Source organism: Trachemys scripta, chromosome 1, assembly GCF_013100865.1.
Source record: "Trachemys scripta elegans isolate TJP31775 chromosome 1, CAS_Tse_1.0, whole genome shotgun sequence".
NCBI classification, from domain to species: Eukaryota; Metazoa; Chordata; order Testudines; family Emydidae; genus Trachemys; species Trachemys scripta.
In genome coordinates, this window is record NC_048298.1 from 264,609,361 (window position 1) to 264,616,712 (window position 7,352).

The window sequence follows — 7,352 nt, forward strand, 5'->3', positions numbered from 1 at the left end:
CATCCCCCTCCAACTTTCTTGGGGGAAGGTCTACTGGATTCTATCCTTGGTCCCTTTCTCTTACCCCTTTACACCCTCACTCTGGATAATCTCATCCACAAACACAAATTTAACTACCATCTCTATGCTGATGACCTAGAGATATACTTCTCTTCTCCAGAGCTGCCTCCTGTCTAAACTGAAGTCTCAATCTGTCTCTCTAACATCTCTTTATGGATGTCTAGCTGTCAACTCATGGTCAACATATCTAAAATAGAGCTCTCAATCTTCCCCTCAAGCCCTCCCCTCTACTCCCCTCTTTTCTAGATCACTATGGCAATATCACCAACCTGCCTCTCAGGCCCATAACCTGGATGTCATCATTGATTTGGACCTCTCTCTAGGTCTTCACATCCAGACTTATGTCTAAGTCTTGCCAATTCTCACTGCATAATATCCCTAAAATGGATATCCTATCCATCCACACACCTAAAATCCTTGCCCAGGCTCTGATCATCTTGCATCTCCAATACTACAACATCCTTTTCTCTGGCCTTGATAAAAGCAATCTTACCCTGGTCATATCCATTCAGAATGCTTCTGCAATAGTCATTTTACAAGCCTATTGCTTTGACTATGTCCCCTCTGTCTGGGCTTCCCTCTACTGGGTCCCACTTCTCTATCACATCAAACACAAGCTTCTCATCTTCACTTTCAAGACCCACCCAAAATATCATCTCTCATTCACTTTCAAGATGTCAGCTCTTTCTTCCTTTGTCCACTTGTTAAATTTTCAAACAAGCATCTTAAACATCTATAAAGCTACCTCATTATCCTCCTTCAAAATCTTCCTTTGCTGTGATGCCTACAAAAAGCTTGGCAATGTAGCTAGGCTGTTGTCTATCATCCTGACCAATATTATTTTAATTGTTTCCTTGTAATCTCCTATCTAGCTGTTGTTTCCATCTGTAGTCTCTTGTTTTAATCTTAGATTGTAAACTTTTTGGGGCAGGGACCATCTTTTTGTTCTGTGTTTGTACAGTACCTAGCAGAGTTGGGTGGTAGTCCATGCCAAGGGCTCCTAGGTGCTATGGTAAAACAAAACAAACAAACAAATAAATAATATCAAACAGAGATAGATTAGCATGTGGAAGAAAAAACAAACAGGGTCATACACTCATCTTCATGTGAAAATTTATGGAGAATGGGGAACCACCATGTCACCATGTGAAGCTGTTTCTGGGCCACAGCTCTGCATGTTGTCCCATCTAGTATGCAGGCTAGAAGCAGAAAGAATAGTTAGTGAGTGGGATTGCTAGCATTAGCAAAAGACTGAAATACAGAGGAACAATAGGGTCAGATTCCATGGACTTTGTTCTGGCCAAGATTCTCCCTCACTCAACACGAGTAGCACAGCTCTGCCATGACGATACCGGATGGGCCCATAAGTCTCCAGAGAGTGAAAAGCCATGGAAGAGGTACTCATAGGCTCACCTCACTTCTAAAGGAAGATGCTTTCTATACTGTGACTTACTCCACTCTGCAAAGGGAAATGGATGTGGTAATGCTGCTCTTCCATCTACTCCTCTGTCTTTGGCTATGCCCTCCAGTTGTGAAGAGTGCTACACTGCAGCAATGAAGAAGTAGTGCTTGCTATATACTGTGGAGTATGCTACCACATAGCCACCTTTTGCATTTGTACATCCCCCATTGCCGTGGAGGGCAACCTGTGGCCCGTGGGCTGTATGCGGCCCATGAGGGTAATCTGCTGGTGGGCCGCGAGACAGTGTTTACATTGATCGTCCACAGGCATAGCCGCCCGCAGCTCCCAGGGACCGCAGTTCGCTGTTCCCGGCCAATGGGAGTTGTGGGAAGCGGCTTGGGCCTCAGGGATGTGCTGGCTGCTGCTTCCCACAGCTCCCGTTGGCCGGGAATGGCGAACCCCAGCCACTGGGAGCTGCGGGAATGCTGTGCCTGTGGACCGTCAACCCGTGGGCCGCAGGTTGCCACCACTGCCATTGGTTTCCCATAATTTTTCCATACCATACAGTAGATGAAGGACCATGTGGTCTTTCTAAAAATGTGACTAGGATATTGTGTCCTGACTTATATTTCCAACATTTAATTTTTCCATAATGTTCACTTCTATTTATTAGCACATTTTAAAATTGTACTCACTGGAATAGCCTTATTGGGGCTGGGAAGACCGAGAGAGAGAGAAATCATGTTTGCAAGGATCCTACGGAGAAAGAAATCATTCAGTCATATTACAGAATGCTCAGTGCAACACATATATGGCTAAAGAATGCATACCATCATGGGAGGCCTTTTGTTTGGCAGTTAGAAGATACTAAAACTTACTGGTTCCTTTTCCCTTTAAGATACTATAATGCCAAACATGGGGTTTTAATTGTTTTTTAATTATGTATTTTCCTAGAGAGAATTAGGAAAGGTTAAAGTGAGTGTCATTTGGGTACTGAACAAAGAAAATGCGTGGCTATTATTCCATTAATGTATTATTCAAGAGGAACAGCAATTAATTCTAATTAAATATATTGTCCTAGCCGTATTAAAAATATCAATGTTGCAGGTGGGCAGGGATTATCTCCCTCTGTGGTGCTTATCACTTCACGTAGGCATTATTTTACCTGTAACTCTGAACCACTAACATTACCATTCCAATCTTTTGAAATATGCTAAATATGTAATACATGCAGAATGAATCAAGGCAAAAAGATGCACCATTTTGAACCCATCTTTAATGCATTGTCATGAGGTGCATGTTCTCAACTGTTCCTTGAACAGACTGCAAACCTCCATAAAACAGTAATTTATGCCAGCTATTCTGCTTGCTGGAAAACTACACTGTTCTAAAGTATTTTAATCTTATTGGAACTATTTGTTTCATTTAAATTTGAAAACAGCTTTTTGAAAGCCCCTACATGCACAGCATTCCTGGACTCCTTCTAGGTGTTAATGGAAACCTTCAAGTAAGGAGGAAGCAGAGAAGAGACTTACAATGTTGCTCAGGTTTTTCTTGCTATTAAACTAGCCTAAGATACATAGACTGTATGCCCAATAGTTGGAACAGTTAAACAAGAAGGCCATAGGTGCTGGAACTACGGGTGCTGGGGACGTTGCTGCACCCCCTGGCTTGAAGTGGTTTCCATCATATACATGGTTTACAGATTAGTTCAATGGCTCTCAGCCCCCCCACGATACAAATTGTTCCAGCGCCCATAAAGCAGCCTGGTAACCAAGTCCAAAAATAACCATGTTAAGGAACGACACTAAGTACAGGATACCTAGCCCTTCTGAAAGCCATGTTCTCCTTGTTATTTTGATATACTGTGTGTCCACTTGGGAAGTTTCATAGAGGAGCAATCTTTGCAAAAAGTGTAGTTGGCTAGTTTTCTGCTTGATTGTAGTGTCATATTGCCAAATTCTACCTTTAAAACTGCACAGCTAACTTTCTCTGGGTTAAATATACTATTACCAATGGACTTAGGTTGCCTTGCACCAGTAGTGAACTTGGCACACTGTGTGCCTATCCAAGTGCAGATTTTTGGTCCAGTGTCCTGTGCTTATGATTAAGGCTACGTTTTAGTCAGGTATTTTTAGCAAAAATTCATGGCCTGTGACCTGTCCACAACTTTTACTAAACATACCTGTGACTAAAACTTGAGCAGGGGGCCGCAGGTGCTCTGGGGGGGGCGGCGATCGGGGATGCTGCGGATGCTGGGGGCGGGAGCCCAGGACCCTGCTTGTGCTGGGTGTGGGGGGATCCAGGCTGTGGTGCACAGCCCAGGACCCCTGCTGGTGCTGGGGGGGGAGAGGGTTGGTGGGGTTGGCAGGGGCTCCCTACCAGCTCCACATCCCTACATGTCCTACGCAACGGAGGGGCACAATCGTCAGCTGCCACAGCTCCCATTGGCTGGGAACCGCAGCCAATGGGAGCTGCAGGGGCAGACCCTGCTGGCACAGGCAGCACACAGCACGGAGTTCCTCCCTCCTCCCCCGCCCCGACTCCTCTGCCTCCTAGAAGCTGCAGGGCCATGCCAGTGGGAGCCCCCCACCCTGAGGTAAGTGCCCCTCTGCACATCCAAACCCTCTGCCCCTAGCGCTGAGCACCCTCCTACACACCCAAACTGCTGTTGCTGCCCAGCTTGGGCAGCCCCTGAGCCAGCACTGGCCACTGCAGAAGTCACAAGAGGTCACAGAAAGTCACAGAAGCCGTAACTTCCGTGACAGACTTGCAGCCTTACTTATGATATTACAGCTTATTGCCATGAAAGGATGGGCTGTCGCTGCAAGGTCAGCTAGAAGATGGGCTATGAGAGCAGAAACATTTTTTAAATACAGCTGGGCCAGACTCTCAGCTGGGCATAGTCAAGAGTGGGAGTCTCAAAGAAGCTGAATGTGGCTTCCTGGTTCTGGAGTTGGTTTTATGCTACTTATTACACAGACTACCACAGTCACAGGGTTTTTTCTCTCATCTGCCCCCGCTGGCAGACAGCCCCTTGGACTCAGAGCCAGCTAGGGATTGCTAGAGTGCAGTGCACTCCAGTTGTCTACTTTTCTCACCCCTGGCATGCCCCCTGTGCAGAGAGCCAATGATTTTGGCTTTACCCTATGGCAGGGATCGGCAACCTTTGGCACGCGGCCCGCCACGGTAAGCACCCTGGCGGGCTGGGCCGGTTTGTTTACCTGCTGTGTCCGCAGGTTAGGTTCGCCGCTCCAGACCAATGCGGGTGGCGGGAAGCGGCGGCCAGCACATCCCTTGGCCTGCGCTGCTTCCCGCAGTCCCCATTGGCCTGGAGCGGTGAAACGCGGTCAGTGGGAGCTGCGTTCGGCTGAACCTGCAGACGTGGCAGGTAAACAAACAGTCCTGGCCCGCCAGGGTGCTTACCCTGGTGAGCCGTGTGCCAAAGGTTGCTGATCCCTGCCATAGATGAAGTTCCCTCCCTCCCTCCCTCCTTCCCCTCCCTGCACCAGAGTCTTAAACTGGGGATATCCAGCAAAGTAATAAAGCATGTGCATAATTTTAAGTACATGAGCAGTCCCATGTGAGACTACTTATGTGTGTAAAGTTATGTTTAAATACTTTCCGAAATCGGGGCCTCTAGCACCAGTAGCAGCATTATCACTCTCTGGTCCTTGTATTCAGGTGAGGCAGGCACAGGGACTGAGCCTCTCCCTGCATGAGTGTGCATAGTGGGGAAGGCTTCTTTGACCTTCTCCCTGCCATTCTAGCATACCAGCACAGGGCCAGCTATGATCTGATGCATTGCTATCCACAGCTTCAGAAAGGATTCCAAATGCTATTGTGTGACTTTGTGCACAACCAGTGCACTCAGAAAACATTTAAATCCTTGATTGTGCTTCACCCCCAAATGCAATGGAAGTTGTTTGCAAAATTGTGTTTCCTTTTGGCTCCTCGTAGATTTAGAATGTTTTCTTCCTTCGGCTATCAGAAATAAGGCTATCGCTATCCTTGGTAACACGCACTCTGGATCTTAATCATCTATTTATATAGACATTTCCTCTTTAAAAATACATTTGGGGCAAAACAGAATAAATATTAATTTAAAAATCAAATGTTTATATTTTGGAAAATGCCTGTTTACTAGGAATTCTCCAGACAGCATGATGTTCTCCAGCTGCAGGGAAGGGTTCCATTAAACTGCCTTTATAGTCGTTGCTGTGGCAAATGGATGTCTGTTGGGTAATGAGTAAGTTAGGGTTTCAGGTTACAACAAATCCTTCTTTCTATCTGTAACAGGAAGACTGTGGTGGTGTAAATTAACTGGTTAGCTGATGAAAGGGCATGATAACACCACAAGGAATGCAAAACCTGTTGATCTCCATATACTATGTAAGGATGGATGTTTCCTTTAGTGAGAGATTGTGTGTGTGTGTGTGTGTGTGTGTGTGTGTGTAAGAATGTAACAGCCTGCAAAATAAGCCTAACTCTTTTGCACTGATTCCTCTGACAGCAGTCTGAAAAATAACATATCCAGTGCCCTGTCTGGCTGACAATACTTTATGTTGATAACTCACATTCTATGGGTTTTTACATGGCTGCTCCTTTAACAGAAGCGTAGCTGGATTTTTGAAACAAATTTTCTCCATTAGTAATGGGGGAAACTAGCAAGGAAAATGCTGACTATCATCTCACAAATCTGTGGAGGTGGATGAAGACTAAATGGGGCCCACATTCACTACAGTATTTTTTGCCAGCTCCCCTAAACGTATTTACTTCAGTTTACCATCTCTCTCCTCCAGTTCCTTGGTGTTTCTCCCAAGTCCCCCTCAAATAGACTCTTTCTTCCTGGACTCCCCACCATTTCCCCAATGAATTCCTTGATCTTTCTCCTGTAGCGTCCCAGATAAGTGCATGGTTTCTCACTGACTCAGTGATCCACATGGCTCCCACATACAACCAGTCCTGGATGCAAGGATCCTGCCTTAATCTGCTGCTATGAAATCTCCCAGACCCATAGCAAATAAAAGTCAAAAGATAAAACCCTACTCATGACACCAAGAGCTGGAATGAATTTGGTGATTATTTTTGTTAGTGGCACTTCAGGAGGGAAAATATATATTGGATATATCCAGCATATTTCTCTGAAACATCTGCCCATTTGAAAGCATCCAAATTACTAACATTATTTTGTAATCCACGGATCTGCTGCATCCTTTATTCTGTTCTATTGAGTCTATTCATGAGTACGGTTCTATCTTTTGACATTTATCTAGAAAAAGCCTCTCATTAAGTTCCAATTAAAGCCAAGATGTAGCAACCTACCGGGAAGAACAGTGGCACAGATAATAAAACACAGGTTTTCCTCTCTGGCACAGTAATAGAGATCCTAATACTAGCCCACCATGCTAGCAACTCTTCTAGAATTAACATACATGATATTTAGCTGCCCTTCTGTCATACTTGACTCAGATTGAATTACCATTCTGGAGGACTGCTCTCAAAAGTGAAGGTGCTTTGTTCTACTTGAAATGGGGTGGCTTAAATGGTCATGTAACAAACAGAAGTTGATTCAGTAAAAGATATTACCTCACCCATCTTGTCTCTCTCATGTAACAATCAAGGCCACACAGAATGAAAACATCTTCTGTAGCCTCTGATCAGGGAAGTAAATGGATACCTGCAGATATAAAATACACAAGACAGTATACCATTATTAGGTGTGCTATCACCATAGACCCAGTTCAACTACTCTTACTCAGATAAGAAATATTTTAATCCACAAGTACTCCCATTGATTTCAATAGGAACTATTCTCATAAACAATCCGTAATGATCTCTTTTGGCCTTAAAAATCTATTTAATGTAAGGATTACAGAATAAATACCTC

General features: G+C 44.8%; 1 long non-coding RNA gene across 1 annotated transcript; it reads right to left on the reverse strand.

The window, feature by feature from the left end:
* Positions 1-1,184: 1,184 nt before the first annotated feature.
* Positions 1,185-7,117, reverse strand: LOC117873360. Its single transcript, XR_004644699.1, has 3 exons — positions 7,052-7,117; positions 2,158-2,218; positions 1,185-1,259 (listed from the first exon to the last, which is right to left on the reverse strand). It is a non-coding gene; the product is annotated as an uncharacterized LOC117873360 (long non-coding RNA).
* Between the last annotated feature and the right edge of the window lie 235 nt (positions 7,118-7,352).